General features: G+C 33.0%; 1 pseudogene; it reads right to left on the reverse strand.

The window, feature by feature from the left end:
* Positions 1-11,987: 11,987 nt before the first annotated feature.
* Positions 11,988-14,837, reverse strand: LOC149544765 (nucleosome assembly protein 1;3-like; annotated as a pseudogene).
* Between the last annotated feature and the right edge of the window lie 731 nt (positions 14,838-15,568).

Genomic DNA, 15,568 nt, shown 5'->3' on the forward strand with positions numbered 1-15,568 from the left:
TTAGACACATCTTTTCAAAGTGGAAAGGGATGACCTTCCCAAGATCTCCAACTAGAAAAAAATGGGGAAGTGGTCAGAGTCAATGAGAGAGATAAAAGAGAGCATGCATTAGAAATTAACCATTCAGGAGAAACAAAGCATGATCCAATCTAACTTTGATATGATTAGTTTCAACCCTTCTATTTGATAATGTCTAAGAGCCACTCTAAATTTCCAAATACAAAATAACATTATACTTGTTTTCTAGCCTATAGCCCTGGTTCTCGAAAATACATCTCTTCTTTTCAAAATGCAATAGACAGAATCACCATTGTTTGAGTACTCTTTCTTTACAGTCAAGAATTTGTAGCTATAGTTTATCTTAGGAGAGCATTTACTTCCGATATTTTGCAAATATGGTGTTGTTTGATATTTTTCTGCAATTCATTCTATGAATTTTTAAGGAACTCCTTAGAATCTGCACTATGAAGGAAAGAAAACAATATTCAAAACTAAAATGAAAACCATTTATTTCATTGGTAAATAGCAGGGAACATAGTCCTCTAATGGTAGAAATGATAGCTCAAGGTGAAAAAGGCTTCTAAGAAGATGCAAGCAAGATGATTAAGGATTTTTTTCTTTCTTGATAGATAGAATCATACCCCAAAAATCCATCCATAGGTTCAATGAGAGGTTCCCAAAAGTCATGCTTTTCATTGTTTGACCTTGTCACTCATGAAAAATTTATTGTTGAATTTAAGTGATGGAGTCTTCCATGTAAACTAGACATGATGCCAGTGAAACAAATGTTCAACAATGGAACCATCTGCATGGAAAAATGAAAAGTGAAGAGTACATGCAAGAAAAGTGTCACATCACAAGATTCCTACGCATGAAATGCTTACCAGACCCCCAAAATCATCAAAAAGTGTTGTTGAAATCCTTTGTACTTGGGCATCAATCACCAAGTCATCTAGTTCATGGGAATTGGTTTGATCAGCCAGTCTTAGGGCAAACCTTCTTGGTGGCTTTTTTATTCCAATTCTTACAAGGAATGTACTAGCCTGTAAATTGCCTCATATGGTCAGATTCCAAAAAAATAAAAAAAAATCTCAATTATCCTTCTGCAAAAGTGATCAATAGATTATACCTCACTATCGAGCATCCATATGCTAAAGTCTTCTCTTATCTATTTAATTTTAGTTAAGTCCCAAATACTGTTATTAGGGAACTGAGCTTCAATTACTAAATCATTGCAAATACAACACAATGATTTGAAGTCACCTGGTTTTGGGGGAGATTTACTTGCAATGCATCCTAGAGAAACATATCCAGGAGGAGCCTAAGGCAACCAGAAGGAGATACTTTCCATGCCTCTATGTTTATATATTTGTCCCATTTTTATGAAGTCTAATGGTGGTTTTAAAAGAACCCCATCATTTAGGTCATGAAGAATCAAACTTTCATTTGAAAGGTCAAATTTGCATTCTAGAACATTTCAACAATAGGAGAAATGTTAATAATAGTAGTCGCTTGAAGTACAAAATAAAGAAAAGCATTATAGCAATTGAACTATACAGTGAAGAATTGAACATGTAAGGAAGATAGTTGAGAACCAAGATTGATGTACAACAATTAAAAAATATAGATAAAGTGTGCTTTGCCTATTGAGGTATAAGTGACATCTGTTGCTGCTACTGCTATTGTTGAATGGGTGTAGCTCCAGAACGCCTAACATTAGATTGCTGTCCTTGTTGTGGCTGAACCATAGGAAGATAGAAATTTGGAATCGGTGCATTTCCTGGCCTAATTCCAGGGACAAGCTGCTACTGATAACCAAATCCACCAGCCTGCGACAAAATTGGCATCAGATCATAAATTACCAATGAAAACAATGGTGAATGAAGAACTTGCAAAAATTTGGAATGGTGGAAAAAAAGAAAATCACAAGAAAGAGTTTATAGACCTTGACAAGCTAGATTCACCATTTTATAAAATAAGAAAATAGTTTACATACACGATCAATTTATTTTTACAAAAGGGTAGTAGATCATATATATTTCTTTTGCTATTCATGTTTTAGTTTTTTTTTGACTTGAAACAACCAAGCCTAAACTATATTTTAAGCAAAATATCAGCCTTCAATCAGTGACAAAAAATTGAGTTTGTCAAAGTATGATGCAACCCCAAAGCATCTCCACAAGGGGAAAGATTTAAACTTGAGAACAATAGCCCTGTATAGAAGTTACCTGATTGCATTTTACAAATAAGAAGTCTACCACCAGATAAATATTGACCAGCAAAAGGAAGCTCCTTAAAACAACTTTTACCACAAGCCTCCCACCTACCAAGAATTTCTTCTAGATCATCATTTGAGAATACTAAGATTAATTACCTATTTTGTTGTGAAATCTGGATGGAAACCTACATCTTTGTAGTTTCAAATTTCTGATTCAAGTTCTTGGACTTTTGAACAAAAGAACATAAATAATTTAAATCATTGCATACCATTTGCTAGCAATTTTAATAAATGAAAATCCTTAGTTAAATACTAAATAGCCAAATAAAGTTATGTGACATGAAAATGAATTTTATCTAGAATTCTCCCACCCACCAAGCTAATCTTCTGGGTCATAATTTGTGAAAAGCACAAACTCATTACCTAACTTGTTATGATGTGTGGGCCGGAACCCACATGGCCAAAGATTCAAAAGTTTTAGTGCAAGTTGTTCTTGAACTTTACCTAAAATACAAATCAATCAGTTTTAATGAAAAGAAAATTTACCTTGATTAAAACTAAACATCGAGTTCATTATTGGAATAAAGATAATGCTACTTCTAGCACCAAATTCCAATGTTGATCTCTAAATAAGAAATAAAATGACAACTCAGAAATGGATTCAATGAGAATATTATATGTAAATAAAAGTATCACCATTAATTATGATTAATTGCATGGTAAATGAAAATAAAAATTTATTATAGAATCAAGAATAACCAATATGGCTTTGATTCTAAATTACAACTAATCACTTTTATTTACAAAAAGAGTTATTTTATTAAAGTGTAAGACTTTTAACTTTTATAAATCAAAGCAAGCAGATCTCCACAATCCATGAGATCATCTGAAATTGCTTCTCGCTATGATTGTGTAGATGTTTTTGCATCAACATTTCGGATCACACTTTGATGATATCTCTCTCTCTCTCTCTCGCTCATGGTCATCTTGACTTTTAGTAATCATCGAGACTATTTTTCCTAAAGGGAAAATGTGTGAATTAAATGATTAAAAAATGTTAAGCACACAAAACATCTTAAATTCTTAGTTCCAAATTTAACATCTATTTTCAAGCTATTTGTCACCCAAGCCACGAGAGATCTAGTAACTACATGACTCTGCTATTATCGAGTCATTTTATCTGGAGTTTGAATGTGTGTGTTTCTCATTGACTGTGCTAGCTATTGGTGGAGTTATAGTAGTTGGTGACTCGTAAGCATCAACACTGAGGAAATCCATTGTCTGCTCAGTTTTTTGGCCATGAGTATCAATATTTTAAATATTTTAAGTGCATGGTTGATACTGGTGGTGAATGTGTGTATTTCTTATTGACTGTGCTAGCTGTTGGTGGAGTTACAACAGTTGGTGACTCATAAGCATCAGCACTAAGGAAATCCATTGTCTGCTCAGTTTGCTGGCCCTGAGTATCAATATTTTAAAGTCTTGGTGGTGGAGGTATCAATGGGAGTTGACCTATTCATTGATTCTTTTCAGTGTTATCAACTCTCTGATGAGATTGTGCACTAGATCTTGACCTACAATGCATCAAATACTATTATTTCTCTTTTGATTTTTCTCTATACAAGCCTGTCAAATCATAGTACATGGATTTAATAGATGAAAGGAACTAGTTGAAAGAATTTAATGAGTAACTACATTATTTAAAAATTACACAAACCCATGGCATGTGTAAGAAACATCTTGGCAAAGCTTTTGCAGACACTTTCAAAAATACTAAATTACCACTTGCTTAAATCAACAATCACATTTCTATAAGAACTAGCCATCCACATATAAGCTACCTGCGAGCTAGTTGCAACTAACAAGAGGAGCCACATGAGTTGATGTTCTTTTTCACGTATAAGAAATGGCTGAAGGGTGTATAAGAGAAGTTGAAAGAAGTGCTAAGTATGCACTTTTATCCTCTACAACACTACAATAACCTAGGACAATGCCTCCAACTAGATAGAAAATAAATCAATGTTTGATAATGGCTACATGGACCATAGTGGACAACAATCACAAGTGCATGAGCTTAGATAGGAAGTTCAAATGGGCTAAAATAACATTTGTATGGAACCCAAATGCACATGCAAAATATATGCAAGTAATAAAAACATGAAGTGAAAATTCTAGATCTTGAAAATGGAGATGATACCTTCTAACCCCAAAAAAATGGGGTATACTCTCTACTAACCCCAAAAAATACTTCGAAGATGGAATAAAGATAAATCTATTAATAACAAACACAAGACCACAATGCAAAGAAAGTTCTAAATTGATAAACAATAAAACATTTAGCACAAAAGGAACAAATACTCTAAATTATTTAAACAACCAAGAACAAAAACTCTATATATGCTCATATGTGTTCCTCTATAAAATCCTATCAAATAAGATTATATAAAAGAAGCATCAATAATTAAATTATCATTATTATCCCAATATAGGGAACATGGAGTGCACTTCCTAAAGATTACTAAGATAGGAACATGTATATCTGTAGAGAATTATTCAAAAGATGCTACAAAAAACAAAGAAAACTGCTCTGCAAACACACTCAACAAAAGATAACCAAATTTTATCAGTCTAAGTAGAGAAATAGAGGAACCATTGAATGTAGAATTTAAATGAGGCAATCCCTTCTGGTAGAGAAACTAACTCAAGAGAAAAAGAGGTATATATGTTGTAGTCTTATAGATAATAGAACAATAGACATCTATTTTGTTTTGACATTTCAACATAATTGAGAAAACAATGATACAACCAGGTTGTTTAAAACTATGAGTCCTTTCCAAAAATCTACGCCAAAATTTAATCGAGCAATGAGGAGTATTTGAAGGCATTCACAAAGATCACAATTTTAAAATTGTTATCGAAGTTCATTGGTTGTTTTGATTAGCATTCTAAGTAACTATAAGTGTTGTGGTAGCTATCGAACTAGCAACGAACTATGGATGTTGTTCTTAATGCATGTAGGAGGGGTGTGTTTATTGATATTGATACTTTAAATTGATGAAGACAATATATGATTGTTCTGCGAGTCTTCTTCTCAGAATTTACGGTCTATTGTATTGAAAGAAGAATCTTGGGCACTTTAAAAGTTGTGAAGAATCTCTATGTACTGGAGGCTTTAAAGAAGTAAATCGTGAACAATTGTTTGAGCATATTTTTCAGGACTTACTCAAGAAAGTGACAGTGTGAAGATATTCTACAATTCATAGTGGTGAATAAAACACTTGTCATGGAAACTTTTGTATATCTGAATCACATCTCATTATAGAACATTCAAAGGATAACATGGAAACAATTGTGTCCTTTTTGTGTGGAGGAAGCTCATAATTTTTTCAGACCGTTACGTTCCAATCTTCTAGACATGACTGAGAAGATTGGTGTTAAAAGAAAATAACAACTAGCATAAGCAACAAACTAGAGTATTCGACTATCCTAAATTTCTACTATATTTTGAAGAATTCATCAATATCTTAGTAACCTTCCAATGGACAGTGCAATGCTTAATTGAGCAGCCTTTCTTTGTAGAGAATCTACAACCGTAATGAGCACTCCAATCTAGAGAGAGTAATTAGGGGAGAAACAAAAAACTGATGATGATCTCCTCAATGAATCTCAGGTCTCCAGTAATGTCTCCACCTACTACTGAATTCTGAAGAAATATCTATAGCATTGAGTTTCCCTGTGGAATAAATATTCTTTTTACTATTTGTCTACCTTATGACCCGACTATTAAACTTATAAATTTTCCATACAAGTTTTTTATTTTTACTTACCAATATATAATAGTTGGCAGAAAAAGATAAATTTTGGGCTTTCAGAGCAACAGTAAACAAAAACAATAACAAAGCCAAATGCCTATTCTGGCATATACTTTTAGTCACTGACGTGTTGGTAATGAAATGAAGAAGTGAACATTTGAGGCATTGAAAAATACTTTTAGTCACTGACGTGTTGGTAATGAAATGAAGAAGTGAACATTTGAGGCATTGAAAAATGTACGTATTAAGGAGGAATGTTGCCATTTCACCAGTGTCAGACAATTCAAAAAATTGCAATTGCCACAACATCCTCATGATTTAACAGAAGGAATATAATCAAAGATATTTAACGAAGGTATGACAGGTGCACGAAATTTCCTGAGAATATATATATATATATATATATATATATATATATATATATTGGAATAAACACTCAATTTAAATTTTTGGAGAGCAAACGCGAACTGCTATAGAAGGAATTTGTTAATGCAATTTGTGACTATTATGAGGCATATGAAAACATTGAATAAGGAGAACGTCTTTAAATTTTGCATAGTTAATTTGGATCCTTGATTCACTTTCAACTGAGTTAAATGCAAGCTATCTGCAATAGTGGGGTTGGAACCATGAGCAATTGCTCCAATATTATCTGTGTTTACATAAATTGCTCTCCAATTGTAAATTGGGCAAGTGCAGACTTGGCATTGATGTTGTCAAATGTTGGGCATAGTTTGGGTTGTTTAATATGATAACAATAATTCCTCTATCAATAAGTTAGGGCACCTACTGGAGTAAAAAAGTGGATTTGATCAATTTCAAAAAGTACATTATTGTCATAGCTCAGCAAATTAGATTTTGAAAGGACATTCAGTTTGAAGCATAATTGAGGAAATGGAAGGTCTAAAAACTCCAATGTTCTCAAAAGAATTTAATGAAACTTCCAACCATGAGCAGCTAAGGGATTCACAAAAGAAAGAGGCAATAGGAAGTAGGTTGTACATCACGAGATGTTAATTGGATTCTATACAATGTATGGATGGTGTCCTTAAAAAATTCAAAGAGCTGGAGTCTTGTTTATCTAAGGCAAATCAGACTGATTGGAGGTTCTTAATTTGGATCTTGTTGCCTTCAATGGTCACCTTAGTACAACATAGTTTAATGGAGCATCTGAGCGAATGAGTAAGACCAACAACCACCTTTTGCCTCACTAAAGTATCAGAATTACAGCACCTGTTGCACTTTAAAATGACAACATACTAAATGGGGTTTTACAGCTGATTGTGGATAGTCTATGTGGGCTACACAATGTCAAGGGCCTTAGTTTTAGGAAGAAGGTGAAGATCTTAGAACTCATAGAAAAAAACCAAATTATTTACTCCCATGTTGGATCTTGGCTCTGAAAAGATGATTCGACAATTGTTTCAATGTTTCTTAAGAAAAATTGGGAAACATCATCTAGACATTGTGAGATCTTACATAAAAATGATAATGTCTCTAATTATATATGAGGATGATGATATATGTACATTGTAAAAAATTACAATTAGACTTGTTGGCTATATGGAAAAAGGGAGGAAGAAATATCACCTATGTCTTATGAGCTCGTGAATAAACTAATTAAAAATAAGTTTAACATGTTCAAAGAATTTTTGTTTGAAAATGAGCTAAGATCAGCAGACATACTATTTGTGGGATCTTGAACTTGAGCAAGAACCAAGTGAGAAGAGGGCAGATTGCTTAACATTTCATGAGCCCTACCATAGATGTCTATTTTATTTTGGCATTTCTACCATAGTACATTTGGTTGGTAAATCTTTTAAAAGGCCGATGAGATGAAATAAGAGGAGAGCAAAGAAGAAATTTACATTTTGGTCTAGAAAGTCCATGAAAGTGTGCTTGTGCACCAAACTGGCTTCCTCATTGATATCCATCACCTGCAATGTAGCTTCCTACAGTGGGAAAATGAGGTGCTACAAACTATCGATCCAAACCCCACTTGCAAACACCAAAATAGTACTGAACTGAAACAATATATACAAGATTAGTATTGTAGTTGTTCTACTACTTAAAAATTTTGACTGCAATTTATAAAAGATTAATATTGTAGTTGTTCTACTATTTTTGTATTTTGACTCCCTTATGTCTTCTGCAGCTTGTTTTGCTCATTGTAAAACAACAAATATATTTGTAGTTCTCTTGGCAATCTACTGTCTTCTCATCTTATTCTCTTTGCATTATTTCAATTAGAAACAATAGAGAAAATGTAATAACTAATAATTACATAAGCTTGTTGTATGCCCAAATTAAATGTAGCTTTTGAAGTCATTGATTAAAAATTATTTATGTAGCCTGTAGCAGGGATTATAACTGCATTCCATTTGCTCAAGTAATGAACATCTATATCTTTCAATGCCCAAAAGACAAAGCTCAGTACAAGTCTTGCATGAAATTTGATAGAATAAGTAGAGCTAACCATCATACTTCTGAGAACAAAATTTTGAGGCTTGATAGGTTACTCCCTCTGATGTTGAAGATTTTGGTGAGCAGGACTATTACATAATTTCCAAAAATTAAAATGACCTTTGTCAATTTAGCCTTGAAATACCTAGCTTTTGGGCCATTACAATAGTTCTTGGGGTCTTCTCAAACTATATTTACTATGAGAAGAGGATTCAATTGTGCTATTTTTGACTCCATTGCAAAGGTATAGTGGAATTGGTATTTACATTTTTGGAAATATATTTAATATCTTCCATTACTATTTCTACTGTGGTCAAAAATATAATGAGTGCTAGGAATTATTAGCATTTTACATCTATACACTAGGTATTATTGTCACTGTGGTTTGGCATTAGCTATCTTGACATAGCATGAGTGACTTTCTAGTTATTGCCGCATCTATCCCTATTTGGACAATTCTCCCATTAAGAATAGATGTCGATCTATTCCAATGCTCCCCCTTTAGCACAGACATCCAATATACTGCTAAAGGTTGTGGAATTTGTCTTTGAATGTGTCTAAAGGCTTTTTGTTAAATCTATTATATTCCAAAATCATTGTAAGCCTTGAGATAGAATTTCTTTCAGCCATCAAATAAAAAAGATCACATGCCTTGTGTATGCTTTGAGAGATGTTCATGCCTTGTTCCGAAACTCTTGTTTTGGCACAGACAAGGAGGATGTTGGCAAGGGTTTTGAAATCTTTATACTTTCCAGCTCCATATTTCTATTCACACGCCCATTTCATTTCATATGATCATCTAAAAATTGTGTCACTCTAAGCTCTCAACTATTCCCTCTTGATTGATCATCTCATAACTGCTAAATGAGAGCTTTGGAATAAGCTATAGGCATCCATAAAAGCATAAAAGATTTTTTCAGAAGGTGTAGATGAAGTAGTAGCATTTTCCTTGGGAGACATGCTTGGAAAATGGAAGCATAGATAAGTCATGTGAACTGTTTGATAGGATGCCTGAATATAATGTGGTCATCAAAAGCCATGGTTGTTAGATATGCACAAAATAGATATATTGAGAGAATATATTTGTTTAAGTTGCAACTGCCCTGGTAGACATGCATGCAAAATTTGGAATCATAGGTAAGGCATTTGAACTGTTTTATTGAATGCCTCCATGAAATGTTGTCTAATGGCAAGCCAATATTGCAGGGTATGCATATTGATTTGTTGAATATATCTGCACACATACACACACACACACACACACACACACACATGCATGCACATATGCGTGTGTATATTTATATAAGAGAAAATGAGTTAGATATATGTGCTTTGCCAACATCTCTTGTCTGTGCCAAAATGGAACCTTTGAAATGGGTTATAGATATCTATCAAAGCATAAATGATAGAGAACTATTGTTGGATGTTTTTGCCATTAGCTTGGTAGACATGCATGCAAAATGTGGAATCATAGTCTGCCTCTGCATAGTATAGCATGGTATAGTTAGTACTGTTACTACTACTACCACTACTATTGACTGACCTAGCCTCATGCTGCTCTTGCTGGTAACTAAAGTATTGTATGTAAGCCACTTCTACTACACAATGTATACAAGACCCTTCCTTTTCCTTTTCCCCTTCTTCCTTCTCCACTGAAAAAGATCACTATAGAAACATAGATCACAAGGGCACAACAAAAGACAAAATATATATCCACTCTTGAATCAGAAATGAATGAATGAAGGGAAAAACTAGGTGGCGGCATAAGTTATAACACAATCAATCAAAATTTAATGACTTTTAATTCCCATTCCATTCCCCCAACTTAACAAAAGCTTTGATTGTGTAGCCCCTTGGTTTCTCTTTATCATTGATTTGTGTGTCTGCAAAAAGGAGAGATAGAAGAGCCTATGATCGGAATAGCACATCAAATCCATGTACATCAATGAATTGCACTGTTCAGTGCCTGGTCATTCATGACTTTATATTCTTACCTAGCTTGGAAAAATCCTAGCTATTTCTCATCAAATCCCACCTAGCTTTATACATCAAAACCTCACAAACCAGGAAAACAAAAACCATAATTAGTGTTAGTAGATATACTATATGAATATATAAATGCCATGGGAATGTTGTACAGTTGGGGCAGGGGGTTGCAATTGTGCTGCAACTTAGTGCTGATTGTAGAATTAATTTGAAACTATACTTAAGATAATTATATTACAAATTGTAGAATTAATTAATTTGGAACCACAATAAAAATAAAATTGCATTGTCTTATATCCCTTGAGTTTCCTCATAAAAATGTACACATAATATTCCTACAACCTGCTATTAGTGTGGTTGCGATACAACAAAATTCTACATGATATCATCCAAATACCTTCCATGTGTGAAATAGCAAGCACTACAATAGTTTTCTTATTGATGCCTGAAGTTTATCAACAACACATTCAATTAGCACAACTATGACAAGATGTAGATCATAACGAATTTTGCATGCAATAGGAATGAAAGAAGGGTTTGCACCCGACCTATCAAACTGATGATAGCTAGTAGTTGCTGAGATTGGAATAACTTGCAAGATGTGGATCGTTACTAATGTTTTTAGAGTGGAAAATTATGAGTAAATTAGGAAAACTATGATTTTCTAGCAACCTCTGACAATTTTTTCATTAAAAAATTATGGTTTTTGGACTTCAATAATTTTTGCACCAGTTGTTTTTATAATTTTTTCCTTAACCTAACCCTGACCAATTTTCTTCCCCAAACTTAACACTAACCCAATGTTTTCCCATTATTTGGAAAAAGAAAAACATTTGTCTTGCCAAGTTATTCACAAGAAAGATATTTGCTACTCAGATAGCTATAATGCAAATATTGTTAAGACTTGGAGAAATATCAATGTTGAATTCATCCTATGTTAAGGCTTGGAGGAAAGCTAACTTAATTTAATACAATCTAATCCTATAATTAACAAAATTTTGAAACATGGTTTTCATTAGATTAAAAAAGAAGCAGTCAACACTCCTACACATAACCTCATCTCTTTGTTCAACAACAGTTTCCATCTAAAGAAAGATGCTAGCAAAAATGCATGATATGAAGGAACTATCTATGAACATACCTGGAAATATACTTCAATATTAGCACCTATAAATTTGCATTTGCACTCAATCGCCTATTGTTGATGTTTGTAGACTCTGTATTATTGCTTGTAATCAAATGGCTACTATTAAACCCATCCATCAAAAAATTGACTCTAAATTAATCCTATTCCTAATCATAATCTTCTAAAAAGTAAACCCCCATAATAAATACCAACCCAGACTTGGAAATTGCCAAACCCTTAACAAATGCTTACCTAGAATCTAGGCTAGATTTTAAATCCACACTGCTACATTGCCGCAAAAGGATAAATAAATGTTTAATTTCATGCCAAAATTTGAGGAACAAGCATAAATTTCTGAGCATGACATAATCAAACAAATTGTCTAAGCGCTTTTATGGCCATTTTCTTCCCCTTCGTGATCTTCATCCTCTTCCTCACTCCCATCATCATGTTCATCAACATCGTCATCATCTTCACATATACATTCATCATCATCACCTGCTTCCCCAGTGAACCAAGAAATTGCATGAGGGATGAGTTTATCCTTAATTGTTGATCTGCAAAAAACACATAAAATCAATGAAACCCGATACCCAGAAGGTACATAAACCCAAATAGTTTGCAATGGATCAAGAACAAACCCAATCTCATAGTCTTGCTCCAACATATCTTGTAATTATTTATCCTATAAACCACCCCATAAACTTATTAGAACACAAATACAGGATGCCAAAAAGTGTATTCTTTGAGAACTAAAGACTGCAGCAATAAAAAAAAGTTTGCTCATCATTACTCGCAGCATCATCATCAACATCATCATCTTCAGGAACCTTGGGTGGATCAAAGAAATTGAAGAAACTTGGACATTGCTCAATTTGTCATTGGTTTTTCATTCTTCACTCCCTTCTTAGGATTCTTCTTCATGACCTTTCAAGTTAGGTTCTTACCGGGTAACCAATCAATTTTAGTTCTGTGTGTGAAATAACATCACTACATGAATGAAGAAATTCACATAATCTAATTAGAAAAAGGAGATATTTACATTATACTTACCCTACTAAACGATCTAGGATAGGTTCATTTTCATCTTCCATGTAATATATCTTTGTTAACTGCATTTCACAAAGGAAATATGATAGCTTAGGAAGGTAATGAATATATTAAGAAATTGAAAGATAAAATAGACATTGAAAGTGTTCCAAGGGCACTAAAATGTGAGTACTTACCACATAATTCTTAAAATAAGAATTCTCATTGAAAAAGAACCCCAACTTGAAACCTTTCTCACCCTTGTCACTGACAAGGTGAGAACATTGTATATCCTCCAAAAACTTCAAGGCACCTTCATCACATTCTGTAATCTATTTATTATTAAAAAAAGTTAGTAAATTTACTGCATTTTGAAGATAGGTAATATTTCTTGGTATAGCCAAAGTGAGTATTGGATACAAGGAAAAGGAGCAACATCCTACTTGCATTGCCAAAACATCATTGTTCTTCATGGCAGTTAGCCAAAATTTAGGAACGCCCTTTTCTGCCATAATGACAAAGATATCAAAATAAGCACTTCCAACCAAATATCACAGATCAAATAAACCTTGAATTCGAAACAATTATTACATACCAGCATCATCTTTATTTGAATCTTCCTCCTCTTTTTTATCATCTTCAACATCTACTACTTCATTCACAATGTCATATCACTGCAACGAAATATTTCATTATAGGAATATAGATTACAGAGTGTTGAGCAGAATCAAAAAGTTTTTACCCTAAGAGCTAAACATCTTTTACAAAATTTTGTACTGAGAATTGTAAACTGAAGTAGTTATTTTGTCTCTTTAATTTCTTATCGACATATAATTATCCAAGAGAAAGATTTAAATATAATATAGTTTATTACAGATCAAGTTGCTCCTAAAGGATTGTAAAAGTTCCATCTATGCTTTAAGGATGTCATGTCATAGAACCAAATTTTTTTTTCTATTATGATATTATCCTATTTTCACTTGATTAGACATCATCTATTCTCCCATTTTCTTGTTCTTATTCTGAGATATTTTATGGTCAACACTGAAAACTCACCTATAGTGTAAAGGAAAAAGACTCGCATCTCACAATATTTGTTGGAATGCACAACATATTTAGTTGGGGATGAAATCTAGGTTATAAGAAGGAAAGATATTATGAAACAAAATAGATAAGGTTACATGGGAATTGTAGGATAAAAATAAATTCTAGAGAATGCTGAGGAAACTGCACAAGTGAAACAAGATATTGTTATTTAGGAAAATCTCTATTATGAATCATGCGAATAGAAGATGCAATAATAATGAAAAAATAACATCTCAAAAAATCAAAGATATAGCAGATTAGATCATATAGGAATCCTAGAGCAGAAAGACAATCAAGAATATGACAAGGAAATGTTGTACAGGGGATGCTAGATATTGTGTTCTAGGCAAGTCGATCTATAATGAATCATGTGTTGTCTGACCCCAAAACTGTAACTAATAAGAATAAAGTAGAAGTAGATAACATCTGGTACAATCTATATAATGAGTACGAAGTACCTGACTTAAATTATCAACCTTTGTGGTAGCTTAATATCAACCAATTATCTAAATAAATATATACAAATTTGTAGGTTCCAATCCATTAGAATAAACCTTTTTAACTTTTAAATGGTTTAATGTACATAGAAAGAAGATAGCAGCATCAAGTAAAATCTCATAATATGAAAAGTACTTGACTCTCATTGTATATATCAACTACATGTGTGCAAACTCCTATGAGTAAGCAAGTTTCAATCTATTGGACCAAGTTTTCTGATAAAGATAACAATATACAATAGTGCTTGAAAATTCAGTAATTGCTTAGAAAAGAAAGAGATCAAGAGATTATATGAAGCTTTCAATTTTGAACACCCAAAAAAAACACTAAACACAGATACCTTCTTGTAAAAAGGTTCATAAAATTTTTGATACTTGGCCTCCAACGCAGCTTTTTCTTCAAAAAAATCGATCTCTATCTCCTTATGTTTACCCTTTATTGGCAGGACAAAAATCATAAATCCCTTTGCATGAATATATTTAAACAGAAAATCACAATCTAAACATATCAATACCTGTAAATCTTGCAATGCCTCCAATCACTTCTTTACTTTGTGAGGAGGTGTTTCAATGTAGCCTAACGAGGTACTGACAAGATTCTGTAGCTTTTCCTGAAACATATCATGGAAAAGTTATTAAATCTAGTGATAACTAGAAATTTCTATTATAAACCAGATTCTATCCCACAAAGGCATTGCCAATTTAGCCTGGGCCTTAGAAATTTTACTTCCACATAGAGATGGATGAACAGAGAATTCGCCCATGTTCTCACAATACAAAGACAACCATCCTTGAGATTTATGTTTAGAAAATATTTCCAACAAATTCTTGATATGATTATAGTAGAAATTTCCCTTGGAAAAATTATTAATGCTATTGTGTAATGCCCCGCTCGGAGATCCTTGGAAACAAGGATGAAATACAAGCTAGATTTTTTTTTTTTTTTTCAAGTATGAATGCACAAGACAACATCATACAAGGATCACAAAGATCGCAATGAAAGAATTCACCACAATCCCGACAACCAATAGATCTCTGAACACCACTACCAATTGACACACATGAAAAAAATCCAACAACCACCACAGACAAGATGAGGGCTCAAGAAATGACCACTAATCAACACAAAACCAAGCTAGGGTAAAATGCAAAATCTTGAAATTTGGCTAAGCCTGAAATCCTGAAGCCCTGAAAATTGGCTAAGTCTAGATTTTTGAAGTCTTGAAATTTTCTAGAATCCATAACTTATCTCCAAGAGGTCTGAAACCTCAAACATTTTATCACATATATTAAAATATATCTTAAGTATATAAGAAATTAAAATATACATCAACTTATACTTAAATGATAT

The sequence above is a fragment of the Cupressus sempervirens genome, chromosome 8, assembly GCF_028749045.1.
Source record: "Cupressus sempervirens isolate cs-2001-9-10 chromosome 8, ASM2874904v1, whole genome shotgun sequence".
Taxonomy (NCBI): Eukaryota; Viridiplantae; Streptophyta; class Pinopsida; order Cupressales; family Cupressaceae; genus Cupressus; species Cupressus sempervirens.